This window comes from Patella vulgata, chromosome 2 (assembly GCF_932274485.2).
Source record: "Patella vulgata chromosome 2, xgPatVulg1.2, whole genome shotgun sequence".
Taxonomy (NCBI): Eukaryota; Metazoa; Mollusca; class Gastropoda; family Patellidae; genus Patella; species Patella vulgata.
The window spans coordinates 57139559-57154056 of NC_065880.2; the positions used below are offsets into that span (position 1 = coordinate 57139559).

At 37.7% G+C, this 14498-nt stretch overlaps 1 long non-coding RNA gene across 1 annotated transcript in view; it reads right to left on the reverse strand.

The window, feature by feature from the left end:
* The window catches only part of LOC130010430 (uncharacterized), a 62017-nt gene that overhangs the window by 47135 nt on the left and 384 nt on the right, over positions 1-14498 (reverse strand). The window lies entirely within an intron of this gene.

Consider the following 14498-nt stretch of genomic DNA (forward strand, 5'->3'; position numbering starts at 1 on the left):
ATATCAAAATCTTAAACAAACAACAAATATGACTCATTTGAATAAATATTTTGTTTCGAAGGCTATAAATACAATTTTTGCCCAAATTTCGTCATTTTCGGTGACATTGAAAATGTTAAATTGAGTTGAACTAGTCACAATTGACATTATGCATCAAATGGTGTCACTTTTATGTAAATCCAATAATAATAGCGTAAAGAGTGACTCATGCGAAATTGACCATTTCTCGGCAACTGCGCATATTACAAATTAATTTTCAGATACATTCTCTCCGTATAGATTATTGCTACGAGTTTATGGAAGTTACGAAGTAATATTTTAAAATATGAAAACGCTGGATGGGTTGTAAATACATGTAGCTTAATTTTACACCTTTTTTCACCTTTTAATCGAAATAGCTCGAAAGCAGAATCGAAATTAAAAAAACTGGGCCTGACATTTTGTGCGCCTTTAAAGGGTGCACCCTTTCAGTTATACCAGATTTGAAAAAAATAATATTTGCTTTCGAAAAATGGTACCTAACTGTCAAAATTGGAGTTTTTGGTAAAATTACGCCACTTTCGGTGCCGTGCCGACAGATAACTTTATCGTTAACAAAAAAAAATGACAATTGAGACAACGGAGCATATGAAATTGGTTTTATACAGATCGAACAATAAATAATTAATCTAGGACTGAAAAACTGAATTAGCCAATGGCGGCCAAGGAAGATTACGGAGACAAAAAAAAATCACATTTTTGCTCAAGTCAGATGACACTTTGATTCTGTGTAAAACTCGACTAACAAATATTCATAAATAAAAAGTTTTTTGTAAAAATTTTAATTTTCTAAATTTGGGGCTTAATATCTGCGAAGATTTGCCGGAAATCAAAAATCAAAAGTAGCGTAGCTATGTGCCCTGTCTCCGGCGATGCCAAAATGTACCGAAAGTTAAAATCCAATGATTATTGTTAAAATTACAGCAATATCTTTAAAGATAGGTTGCCAGGCAACGAAACATACACCCACAGTCGTCCGAGCAGTCAACAAGAGTTGTCGCATATTTTTCCTATTGTCGGTAATGAAACATTTATCATACACTAAAATCTGATTAAGAGTAACAACTTATCAAGTTATTATCAGAAAATCATTAGAATTTGTTTGGCTTTTAGTTCTGCCCAATGCTAACGTTCAATACGAAACATTTAATATCATGGATTTAGCTGTTCAAGTTATCAAAATTTATCGAAAATCGATATACTTGTTCGTCTCAAGACCTTAAACTCTGTTTGTCAATCTAAAGTCAATCGAATGATAACTTTGGTCTCTAGAGCAACCACAAGATTTTTCAAAGTGATAAGGGCCATAACTCTGGTAGTAATTATCGGAAATCATTGAAAACCGATGCACTTCTTCGTCTCAAGACCTTAAACACTGTGTATTATACTGTATACATTTAAAGTCAATCGGATATTAACTTTAGCCTCTAGAGCGTCCACAAGATATTTCAAAGTGATCAAGGGCCATAACTCTAGCAGTAACTACCAGATATCGTTGAAAATCAATAGGATTCTTCGTCTCATGACCTTAAACACTGTGTATAAATTTAAAGTCAATCGGATATTAACTTTAGCCTCTAGAGTATCACAAGATTTTTCAAAGTGATCAGGGACCATAACTCTAGTAGTAATCATCGGAAATCATTCAAATTCACTGAGCTTTTTCGTCTCAAGACCTTAAACACCATCTATAAATTTTAAGTCAATCGGATATTAACTTTAGCCTCTAGAGCATCCACAAGATTTTTCAAAGTGATCAAGGGCCATAACTCTGGCAGTAATTATTTGAAATCGTTGAAAATCAATAGTCTCCCCCTCATGACCTTAAATACTGTGTATAAATCTAAAGTCAATCGGATATTAACTTTAGCCTCTAGAGCATCCGCAAGTGATCAAGGGCCATAACTCTGGCAGTAATTATCGGATATCGTTGAAAATCAATAGGCTTCTTCGTCTCATGACCTTAAACATTGAGTATAAATTTAAAGTCAATCAGATATTAACTTTACAATGTAGAGCGTTCACAAGATTTTTCAAAGTGATCAAGGGTCATAACTCTGGCAGTAATTATCAGAAATCGCTGAAAATCTATAGGCTTCTTCATCTCACGAATATCAACAACATATATCAATTTCAAAACAATCAGATAATAAATGTGGTCTGTAGAGTGTTCACAAGAAATTGTGGACGACGGACGGACGGACGTACGTACGTACGGGGGCAACAGCAATATACGACCACATTTCCAATGTGGGCGTATAAAAATGATAGCTTCGGTGATTTCGGACATTTTTCGCAATCAAAATGGAATTTGAATAATAATAATAATAATAACTAGAACTGCGACGCAGTAATGACGGGTTTCACCGATGCCCCATTACCCTTGAACATATTTCACTTCCAGTACCGATGAAACCATTAAACAGGTTTCCATATAAGCATTGCACACATCAAATAAAATGTACACAGAATCAACCAAATCCAGCAATATCAATTCATTGTATACATTTGTTACATGTAAGTAAATGATACTGACAAAATTACATTACTTCCGTTGATAATGAAACTGGTAAATTAGTTTTATGAAATCAGAACTGGCATAAGGCATCACATGGAGAAAATTTTATGTAAATCGAACAATAATTGCCACTTTTATAGACCAACAACCTTGAAAAGGGACTTGTAGAAAATCGTCTATTTCTCTGCAACCGTACAAGTTAGAAACCATTTTGTGGTATCCGTATGATCGTATGGGTTCAATCTATTTGTTGATTGGAATCAAATATCATAATTTTAAAAACATTACAAATTAGACTCATTTGAATAAAATATCTGTTTTGAAGGCTAAAAATACAGTTTTTGCCAAAATGACATTACTTTCGGTGTTAATGAAAACCTTAAATTACTTGTATGAAATCGTAAATGGCATTAGGTATCACACGGTTAAAATTTTATGAAAATCGAATAATAATTGACACTTTTATGGACCAAAAACCTTGAAAAGTTACCTGTTGAAAATCGTCTATTTCTCCGCAACTGAACGAGTTAGAAACCATTTTGTGATACCTATATGATCGTATGGGTTTATTCTATTGGTTGATTGGGACCAAATATCAAAACTTTAAACAAATAACAAATCCGACTCATTTGAATAAAATATTGGTTTTGAAGGCTATAAATACAATTTTTGCCCAAATTACGTCATTTCCGGTGACATTGGAAATGTTAAATTGGTTTGACCTTGTTAAAATTGACAATACGCATCAAATGGTGTCACTTTTATGAAAATCGAATAATAATTGACTCCTTTACAGGCAAACTAGCGTAAAGGGTGACTCATGCAAAATTGCCCATTTCTCGGCAACTGCTCATATCACAAACTAATTTTCACATACATTCTCTTCTTTGGATTATTGCTATTAGTTGATGAAAGTTTCGAAAAAATATATTAAAATATGAAAAGCCTGAATGGGTTGTGAATAGCTCATTTTTTCACCTTTTTTCGCCTTTAAATCGAAATGATCCGAAAACGAAATAAAAATTTAAAAAACTGAGCGCGATGATTTCTGCGCCTTAACAGGGCACACCCTTTCAGTCATACCAGATTTGAAAAAAATAATATTTGCTTTCAAAAAGTGGTACCGAACTGTCAAAATTGCAGTTTTTGCTAAATTTACGTCACTTCCGTTGCCGAAAGGAAAATGTACCGGTAACAACAAAAATGACATTTTGGACCGCAGAACATATGAACTTTGTTTTATACAAATCGAACAATAAATAATTAATCCTGGACTGAAAAACTGAATTAGCCAATGGGGGCCAAGGAAAAATACGGTGACAAAAAAATGTTGACATTTTTTGTCAAATCAGATGACCCTTTAACCCTTGGTAAAATACCACATAAAAATATTCATTAATAAAAAAGTTTTTCGTAAAAATTTTAATTTTCAAAATTTGGCGCCTAATATCTCCGAAGATTCGTCGAAAATAAAAAAATCCAAAGAACCTTAGCTATGTGCCTTGTCTCTGGCTATGTCAAAATGTATCAAATATTACAATCCGACAATTATTAATAACATTACGGCAAAATATCGAAAAACGACATTTCGCATTGTCGCAGAACGTTGGAAATAGCTTTAAAATTTAAGTCTAACCCACTTTCCCAGTAAAACCGAAGACATCGAATCGATCCGACAAGTAGTTTCTGAGATATGCTCAAATGGAAAAATAATAATAATAATAATAATAATCCGAACAAAAACAATAGTGTTTCACACTGGCTACGCAGTGTGAAACCCTAATAATAACTATATCTGGACAATCCCATGCAGATATGAAAGCTTTCATATTCATCGTCACGTGACATTGATTATATCAAGTATCTTAAAAGAAAAAAGAACAACAAAAAATAATTATCAAAATCGGTGAAAAAGTCGCGAAGTTACAAGTCTAAATATAGTGAGAAACACTGCACCCAGGCAACAAAATAATCTGGAAACTAAAAGGAAATAACTGAGACTTGGATTGCTGTAATCGGTTGACCGAAATCAAAATTCTGTTCTGAACGTTTTTTAGGCATTCCTTCAAGGATTCAGGAAATGTAACTCCCATGTCAGCAAGTATAATATCGCAAAATTTTTCTCCTTTTAATATATGATAAATATTATCGCGGCGCAGCCAACCGCTGGAAATTCCAGAGATTTTGACCACCGGAAGGATGCCTCAGCAGTCAAAAAGTCAAAATAGGCGATTTCGGTTTTTAGTGTTGCGGTCATTTTAAAAAATTGTCTTGTAATGATAATGTGTATAGTACTAACACCTATCACATATTGAAGAGGCGATAAGATCCCTTTACATATATGCAATGTCAAACTTAATTAAAACAAAATTTAAATTCCAAAAATCGTTTTTTTTGCTAAAACTCTTTTTTTTTAAAATCGGATCAAAATGGGAGTAAAGCACAGAGACCGGGGTGGTAATGGGCGTACTTCAGGCATCGATATTTCCGCGCACATGCGCACGCAGGCACATTTGCTTTAAAAAAAAACTTTTTTGCAGGCACATTTTTAAAGATGTAGCCACGCTGGGCGGCGCCTGCGCCCGGCACTATTTTTTGACGCCCAGCACAAAGAAAAAATCGAAGAAAGCTGCCCAGTCGTATTTAAACCCCTTCGTCCTTCTCTGTACACAAACTCGGCGCTCGAAATTTACCACAGCAATTTAACGGCAAAGCCATGGTAAAAGCCGACGTATGCAAACCATGTCTGTCACGGCATAATTTATTTTTGTGTGCCGTAGTAGACCCTATCATCCCAAATTAGTTTAAAGAAAGATGGATTGGTATTTTGTTTATTTATACTTAGAAGATGTGTAGGCCTAGATCTATTCATTTTACAATTATTCTACGGTCTTTATATATTTGTTTATTTGCCGTAAATGGGTCACCCAGACCAATTTATGGCACTCCAATGTTAAAGGTTTGAATGTCGTAATTGTCCAACACGTGCCTGCAAATTTTCACGATGTTTCTTATTTTATATCTTACCTGTGTTGACCGTGGATTTGCTACGGCCCAAGAGTAGGACTAGGAGGACGATGAGAGCTTTCTCAGTTTCTGCCTGACCTGATTCTCATTCCACCGTAATATACTATTCAAAAAAAGTAGGGGATATTTGATTTTGGGGGCATAATACTAAAATATGCAAATGACTACGAAAAAAGTCACTATAGAACCTAACAGAAGAAACATTTCCAGTTACATGTGACGCCCAAACGCACCAATAGCTACCGCATGGAATGCAGGTGATGCTTGGGATCATCATGGGGGTCCAACCCAAGATTTGCACGACTCTGACTTTGAATGTTACAGTCATTGTGGCATTGAATTCCTGGGTGGAAACATCAGTTTAATTGTTTTAGTGACCAGAAAACAAATTTTGATATGCGTCGGCTTACCCAAAATGAAAGGTTACGTGCCCTTGGCATGCTACAGATCGGCACAACACAGGCGGTTGTGGCGCGGACGATGAATGTTTCTCAGTCTGTCATAAGCAGGCTATGGTCCAGATACCGTGATACACAATCTGTACAGGACAGACCACGCTCAGGTCGACCAAGGGCGACAACTCAAGCCCAGGATCGATTTATCCGTACCTTGGCCTTGAGAAATCGTGTCATCACAGCAAATCAGATCAGCCCTCTTCTTCAAACAGACACTGCATAGGGGTCACCTTAGCGCCCGACGTCCTCGCGTGATCCCTTGTTTGAGAGATCATCACATTCAGGCAAGACGTCGTTGGTGTAGGGATCGTCAACACTGGGATAATCGACGCTGGAGCAATGTGATGTTTTCAGATGAGTCAAGGTTCACTGTTGATTTTTTGGACAGACGTAGGAGGGTGAGGCGTCGTCGAAACGAGCGCTTCCAAGACGTTAACGTCATCAGACATGATCGATTTGGGGGTGGTTCTGTTATGGTGTGGGGAGGCATCACTGTTGCTGGAAGAACGGCTTTACATGTTGTTGCAGGGCGTGTTACAGGCCAGTACTACCAGGACAACATCTTGGCAGTCCATGTTGTGCCGTTCGCACGACGTCATGGCCGCCGTTTCATCTTCCAGGATGACAACGCAAGATGTCACAGGGCCAGGATCGTTACAGGTTACCTCCAACAACAGAACATCACCACATTACCTTGGCCAGCACTGAGTCCCGACTTCTCCCCCATCGAGCATGTCTGGGACATGCTTGGACAGAGGTTACGTCAACGTCAACAACGTCCTGCCAATGTCCAAGAACTTGCTGCTGCGTTGCAACAGGAATGGGACAATCTGGACCAAAATGACCTTAGACGTCTCATTAGGAGTATGCCACGTCGGATCAATGCTTGTTTGGCAAACAGAGGAGGATTTACCCATTACTGACTTGGTTGTGATGCTGTGGTAACTTTGCTGTTTGACCCCGGGTATCATTTTACCCTTATAATGGTCAGCCTGTGCCTTACTTAGTCTAACGATCATTTGGAATAAATCGATGAATGTGAACTTCATTTCATTTTGTCATTTGTTTCTTCGTCAGTTTCATTAGGTGACTTTCATAACACTTAAAAATCAAATATCCCCTACTTTTTTTGAATAGTATAATAATAATATTCGTGAGACATGTACAACAACTTTACAAACAAGTCAAATAATACAACATGTTTTAATTATCAATATCTACCTGTTGTCATAATTCGTTGTACTCAAATAAAACACAAACACCGTTTTAAGAATCGTTTTAATTTTTAATCTCAAAGTAATAAAGTAATATTTGAAAAAAAAACAACAAATACCGAAAGGTCCTTAACTTATCTATCCAGAGAAACATAGTGGGGCAGGACAATTTTATGCTCAGTCAGGTGGTGTCAAAAAGGTTTTAGATCCCTGTATCATTGATAAAAATTAAGTGAATTTGGTAAAATTTGAATATATAAATGGAAATTTGATTTGCACTGAACCAAATACAAAAGGCAGCAGATGCTCTGAAAATACACCAAGAAGGGTTTAATTTTTATAAAAGACCACGAGCCCCCTCCCAAAATTTTTTACATATATATATTTTTACATCACTCACCAAATCCTGGCTACATCCCTGTGTTTCAGTATGACCCTGCAGGCACATTTTCAAGTGTGTGCGCAGGCACACTCAACTTTTAGAGAGCCCTGGCGTACTGTGTCCAAATTTCATGGTTTTCGGACAATCGGTGCCGGTGCCGTAGCAAAATTCCAATTTTTCCCCCTTACAGAATCCGTAAATTGACGAACGGCAGGAACCGTGTCAAGAACAAACGACATGAACGAATGCATGTATCGCCTTGAAATTTTAAGGGCACCTAGGTACAAAGTGAAAAGTTCCTAGCCGGAATTTGGTAATCATGGTACCTTTTGGTTCCAGCGTGGCGCATCCGCGAATTCAAACGAAGTTGTGGTGGATTTTGGGTTAATTTCGGAGTGGTTTGGTGGAGTCGGGTGGGTCCACGAGGTCTGGTTGACCTAAGATAGCAGTCATAATACATGAACAAGCGTTCATGAATTTTTACGACCGGGGTTGATTTTCAATGCACAGGCATCATTCCGGTGGTCTGATTGATTGCCTTCAAATCTGCACAGAATGTACCTTGGGATTCTAGCTATCACATATTAAAAATAGAAGAGAGTGGAATTTCAAGAACGTTGAAAATAAATTCGAAGCCCACCTCCACCCATCAATGTTTTTTTTTGCTTAAAAAATTGCCGTATTTTATCGATTTTTTATTGTTCTTAATATCTGAGCATTTTCTCCTTTTAAACACAGCTGCCTGTTAGGCGCTATTATTATTCAAAGGTTTATATCCAACAAATCAACCGGCTAATCTCTATATTGAACTCAGTCGAGGTATTACCTGATGAACACCTACAAATGAAATGAAATGAAATGGGGTTTAACGTCCTACTGTTTTGCTCCGAACTGGGCTAATGAAGACGGGCATACGCCATACAGTGTGCTATGAGGGAAATTTTGCCCGGACAGCGGCACTACGGCCTACTCTTATATCGAATTCCAACTGTCAAGGGATCTTTTACGTGCACGTCAATGTGTACACAGGACCTTGGTTTTTCGTCCCATCCGAACAACTCGACAGCTTTCCTTGTCAGCCCCTCCGTCCTGCATCACTGAACACCACTTGGATTCTTCGTCTCACGACTTTCAACACTGTATAAATTTGAAGTCAATCGGATAATAACTTTGGTCTTTAGAGCATCCACAAGATTTTTCAAAGTGATCAAGGGCCATAACTCTGGTAGTAATTATCGGAAATCATTGAAAATCACTTGGCTTCTTCGTTCACAAGATATTTCAAAGTGATCAAGGGCCATAACTCTAGCAGTAATTATCGGAAATCGTTGAAAATCAATAGACGTTTTCGTCTCATGACCTTAAACACTGTGTATAAATTTCAGGTCAATCGGATATTAACTTTAGCCTCTAGAGCATCCACAAGATTTTTTCAAAGTGATCAAGGGACATAACTATCGCAGTAACTATCGGAAATCACTGAAAATCATTAGACTTCTTCATCTCATGACCTTAAACACTGTGTATAAATTTCAAGTCAATCGGATATTAACATGTACTAGTAGAGTGTCAACAAGGTATTGTGGGCGCCAGACGGGGGCGACGACAATATATGACCACAATACAATGTGGGCGTATAAAAATGGGAAAGCGAGGCTTTCCACAATGCACACATCTTGTCAAAACTACAAACAGTGATAACTTGGCTCAGAATGAAGTAATTTGAATAAAATTTTCAATATTTTCATTTTACATTACATGTACATGTATCTATTTTTGAGCTATTATAGCAATAATGGTCAGCTCTTTATCTAAATCTTACATAATGTATCTTTAAAAGTTTAAATACAATTTATCACTGATAATTAAATACTTAAATCTTTTTGCATGTACTGAAATTTTGAATGCTGGAAGACCTTTAATATTTGTATGCACTGACAAAGGCTGCAATAAAGTATTGAAGTTTCACAGTTCATTGTCGATCCTGTGTATTTGAAGAAGTCAAAACTTCATTATTCAAGCCTCTATTACATCAAAGAACAATTTGGTAATTGCCGGAAATTTTAGCTGACAAATTCTATAATGATCGTACAGCTGCCACCTAATTTAAATATTATACAGCTCAATGATAAGTGTAAACATTTAGATAATGGAAACAAATGCAGAAATTAAACTGATATTTTTTATCTTTGCTAAATATTAAACATTAAAAATATACATAATTCATAAATGAAAGATAGGTTGCCAGGCAACGAAACATACGCCCACAGCAGCTAAATCGTCCGGGCAGTCAACAAGAGTTGTCGCATATTTTTACTTTTTCGGTAATGAAACATTTATAATACACTAAAATCTGATTAATAGCAACAACTCACGAAGTAATTATCAGAAAATTATTAGAATTTTTTTGGTTTTTATAAAGTTCTGCCCCATGCTAACGTTTTGTATGCAAAGCTGTGTTGGGGGGAGGGGGGGAGAGGTGTATTCAATGTCTAATTACGGGTCTTAATACGAAATTCCAGATATCATGCTACATATCAGTAAGCACATTCGCTGCTGTTTTCAAATATATAAATAATTTTCTGGCACATTTATATTTACTTGCCTTGAGAGGTGATCAAAGACGAACGGTACAAAAATCTATTAAATGATGGGGGGGGGGGGTATTTAAAGTAAAAATACGGGTCTTAATACGAAATTCCATACATCATGTTACATATCACCGAAAAGCACATTCATATCTCTTTTCAAATATATAAATAATTGTCTGGCACATTTATATTTACTTCATAGTTCCCGCGGCTTCGTCAAACATTTTTTCAAGAATATTCAAGGATAAATATACGTCAAATTCAAGGATTTTCAAGGACATTTTTTAGCCTAAAGTTACAATTTTTCATCTTAAAAATAATCAAAACATTACTAACTATCGTTATAATCTCATATTTAAAAGGAATTGATGACATTTGAAACAAAATTAAAGATCTCAACTGAAATTCAAGGATATTTTCCTATTTCCGCGAAATTCAAGGATATTCAAGACCTTGAAAATGAAATTTTAAATTTAAGGATATTCAAGGATTTTCAAGGACCCTGTACTTACCTTGATAGATGATCAAAGACGAACGTTTCAAAAATCTATTAAATGATGTTGGGGGGAGGGGGGTATTTAAAGTAAAAATTCCAGATACCATGCTACATATAAGTAGAAAGCACGTTCACTGCTCTTTTCAAATATATAAATAATTTTCTGGCACATTTATATTTACTTGCCTTGAAAACTGAAAAAGGGGGGGGGGGGTATTTGAAATAAAAATGCGGGGCTTAATCCAAAATTCTGTAGATCTATACTGAAAAGTAAAGTTAATCTTCTCTTGAAATGTATTTATTATATTTTCGGCAGAATGCTTATATACTTTTTCAATTAAAAGAATAAAAGTGATAAAGTTTGGTTGCCTTCATTGGCTGAATTAAAGATAGTGGTGGGGGTGGGGCGAGTGTTTAATCTTAATACGAAATTCCAGTTATTGTGTCATACATCACCGGAAAGTAGGTTTCTATGGCTCTTTGAATCTACTTGTTATTTTCTGGCACATTCATGAGTACATACATTAGACAAGATAAAAGCATTTTTATTTTGAGCAAAGAAATGGGTTACTAAAAATAGACTACTTTCAATTCATTTTATCGAAGGCTCGGATTAGCCCATAACGAGCACGTGATTTCACTGAAGTCATGGTCATCCAGCGAATTTGTAAGTGACGGCCAGCTTGATTCGCAGTTAGGCCTAGTGAAGGGTGAGTATTCTTAGTGAAGGATGAGAAAGTGCCAGCTGACTTGATCTCGGCCTGGGACAGTGTCACAGTGTGAGTGCGACAGCAAAATTCCTAATCATATTCCTATCAGTATCACGCGCAGTACGTTGATCCGGCTACTCTAGGGTTAGGGTTAGTAGTAGAAATCTTTTGAAATCGTGTGGAAGTCAAAAGTAGCCGGGTCAACGTACTACATGTACTAGTACTTTGACCAGAAAGTAACACAGGCCCCTATGGCGCTATTGCACTTTCGTATCTCTACCAGTTCCCGTGGTCATAGGCACTTGAAATTTTCAGAGGATGTTAAGGGGGGCTAGCAATGACCACACACCAAATTTCATCCAAATCGATAAATAACTTTTTATTTTACCGACCTTTTAATTTCTAACAAGAGAGAATTTCATCCGTTTGACGCCATTTGCTTTGTTTACTAATTAGACTTGAATAACAAGACACTAAGACGGAAACCGACTCGAATAACAAGACACTTAGACGGAAACCGACACACTGCACTAGCTGCCTAACACTGCAGTTCATAAAAATTAATATAATTTTCGTATACTTTAATTTTTGCGCGAAGCCACCATTTTCTATAAAATACTATTTGGTGTTGATCAGTGGATTGGCCTTTAGGTGTAAATATTGCCGTGACCTTGATTTTGACCTTGAGGCCAAACTTCCCATCCATATCGGGGCCTTTGCGTTTATGCTTGCCGTGGCCTTATTTCTTACTGTATTATCAAAGTTAATGTTCGAGGTGAAAGCAGAGATGACGTCCTTCAGAAAAGATAATTGGGTCAAAGTCGTAGGTCAAGGTCATGTTACAGAAAACTAAACTCAAACTTTTCAAAGTCATTTTTGGGACATTTGACCTTGACTTACGACCTTGACCCCGTAACCATTTTCGAAGGTTATCACATTGGCTTGAATCATGAACGTTTAACTTGGTCCTGTCGCACACTGCTCGGTCAGAAAACGGTCAAACGCAGAGGGTCCGTGTCCGAAAGGAAGTCAATGGGCGTGGTCAATGTGAAAGGTCGTGGTGACCTCCACTAGTCACCGTTAACCATCCGTAACCTTGACTCTGACCTTGAGTCCAAACGTCCCATCCATCTCGGGCCCTTTGCGTTTATGCTTGCCGTGGCCTTATTTCTAACTGTATTATCAAAGTTAATGTTCGAGGTGAAAGCAGAGACGACGTCCTTCAGAAAAGATACTTGGGTCAAAGTCGTAGGTCAAGGTCATCTTACAGAAAACTAAACTCGGACTTTTCAAAGTCAGTTTTGGGACATTTGACCTTGACTTACGACCTTGACCTCGGAACCATTTTCGAAGGCTATCACCTTGGCTTGAACCATCAACGTTTACTTTGGTCCTGTCGCACACTGTTCGGTCAGAAAAGGGTCAAACGCAAAGGGCCCGTGTCCGAAAGGAAGTCAATGGGCGTGGTCAATGTGAAAGGTCGTGGTGACCTCCACTAGTCACCTTTAATCATCCGTGACCTTGACTTTGACCTTGAGTCCAAACTTCCCATCAATCTCGGGCCCTTTTCGTTTATGCTTGCCGTGACCCTATTTCTTACTGTATTATCAAAGTTAATGCTTGAGGTGAAAGCAGAGACAACGTCCTTCAGAAAAGATAAATGGGTCAAAGTCGTAGGTCAAGGTCATGTTACAGAAAACTGAACTCAAACTTTTCAAAGTCAGTTTTGGGACATTTGACCTTGACTTACGACCTTGATCCCATAACCATTTTCAAAGCCCATAATCGTGGCTTGAACCATCGACGGTTACCTTGGCCCTGTCGCACACTGCTCGGTCAGAAAACGGTCAAACGCAGAGGGGCCCGTGTCCGAAAGGAAGTCAAAGGGCGTGGTCAATGTGAAAGTTCGTGGTGACCTCCACTAGTCACCTTTAACCATCCGTGACCTTGACTTCGACCTTGAGTCCAAACTTCCCATCAATCTCGGGCCCTTTTCGTTTATGCTTGCCGTGACCCTATTTCTTACTGTATTATCAAAGTTAATGCTTGAGGTGAAAGCAAAGACAACGTCCCTCAGAAAAGATAATTGGGTCAAAGTCGTAGGTCAAGGTCATGTTATAGAAAACTGAACTCAAACTTTTCAAGGTCAGTTTTGGGACATTTGACCTTGACTTACGAGCTTGACCCGTAACCATTTTCAAAGCCCATCATCTTGGCTTGAACCATCGACGTTTACCCTGGCCCTGTCCCAAAAATGACTTTGAAAAGTTTGAGTTTAGTTTTCTGTAACATGACCTTGACCTACGACTTTGACCAATTATCTTTTCTGAATGACGGCGTCTCTGCTTTCACCTCGAACATTAACTTTGATAATACAGTAAGAAATAAGGTCACGGCACGCATAAACGCAAAGGGCCCGAGATGGATGGGAAGTTCGGACACTAGGTCAGGGTCAAGGTCACGGATGGTTAACGGTGATTAGTGGAGGTCACCACGACCTTTCACATTGACCACGCCCATTGACTTCCTTTCGGACACGGCCCCTCTGCGTTTGACCCTTTTATGACCGAGCAGTGTGTGACAGAACCAAGGTAAACGTCCATGATTCAAGCCAAGATGATAGCCTTCGAAAACGGTTACGGGGTCAAGGTCGTAAGTCAAGGTCAAATGTTCAAAAAATGACTTTGAAAAGTTTGAGTTTAGTTTTCTGTATTATGACCTTGACCTACAACTTTGACCCAATTATCTTTTCTGAAGGACGTCGTCTCTGCTTTCACCTCGAACATTAACTTTGAAAATACAGTAAGAAATAAGGCCACGGCAATCATAAACGCAAAGGCCCTGATATGGATGGGAAGTTAAGACTCAAGGTCAAAATCAAGGTCACGGCAATATTCACACCTAAAGGCCAATCCACTGATCAACACCAAATAGTATTTTATAGAAAATGGTGGCTTCGCGCAAAAATTAAAGTATACGAAAATTATATTAATTTTTATGAACTGCATTGTTAGGCAGCTAGTGCAGTGTGTCTGTTTCCGTCTTAGTGTCTTGTTATTCGAGTCT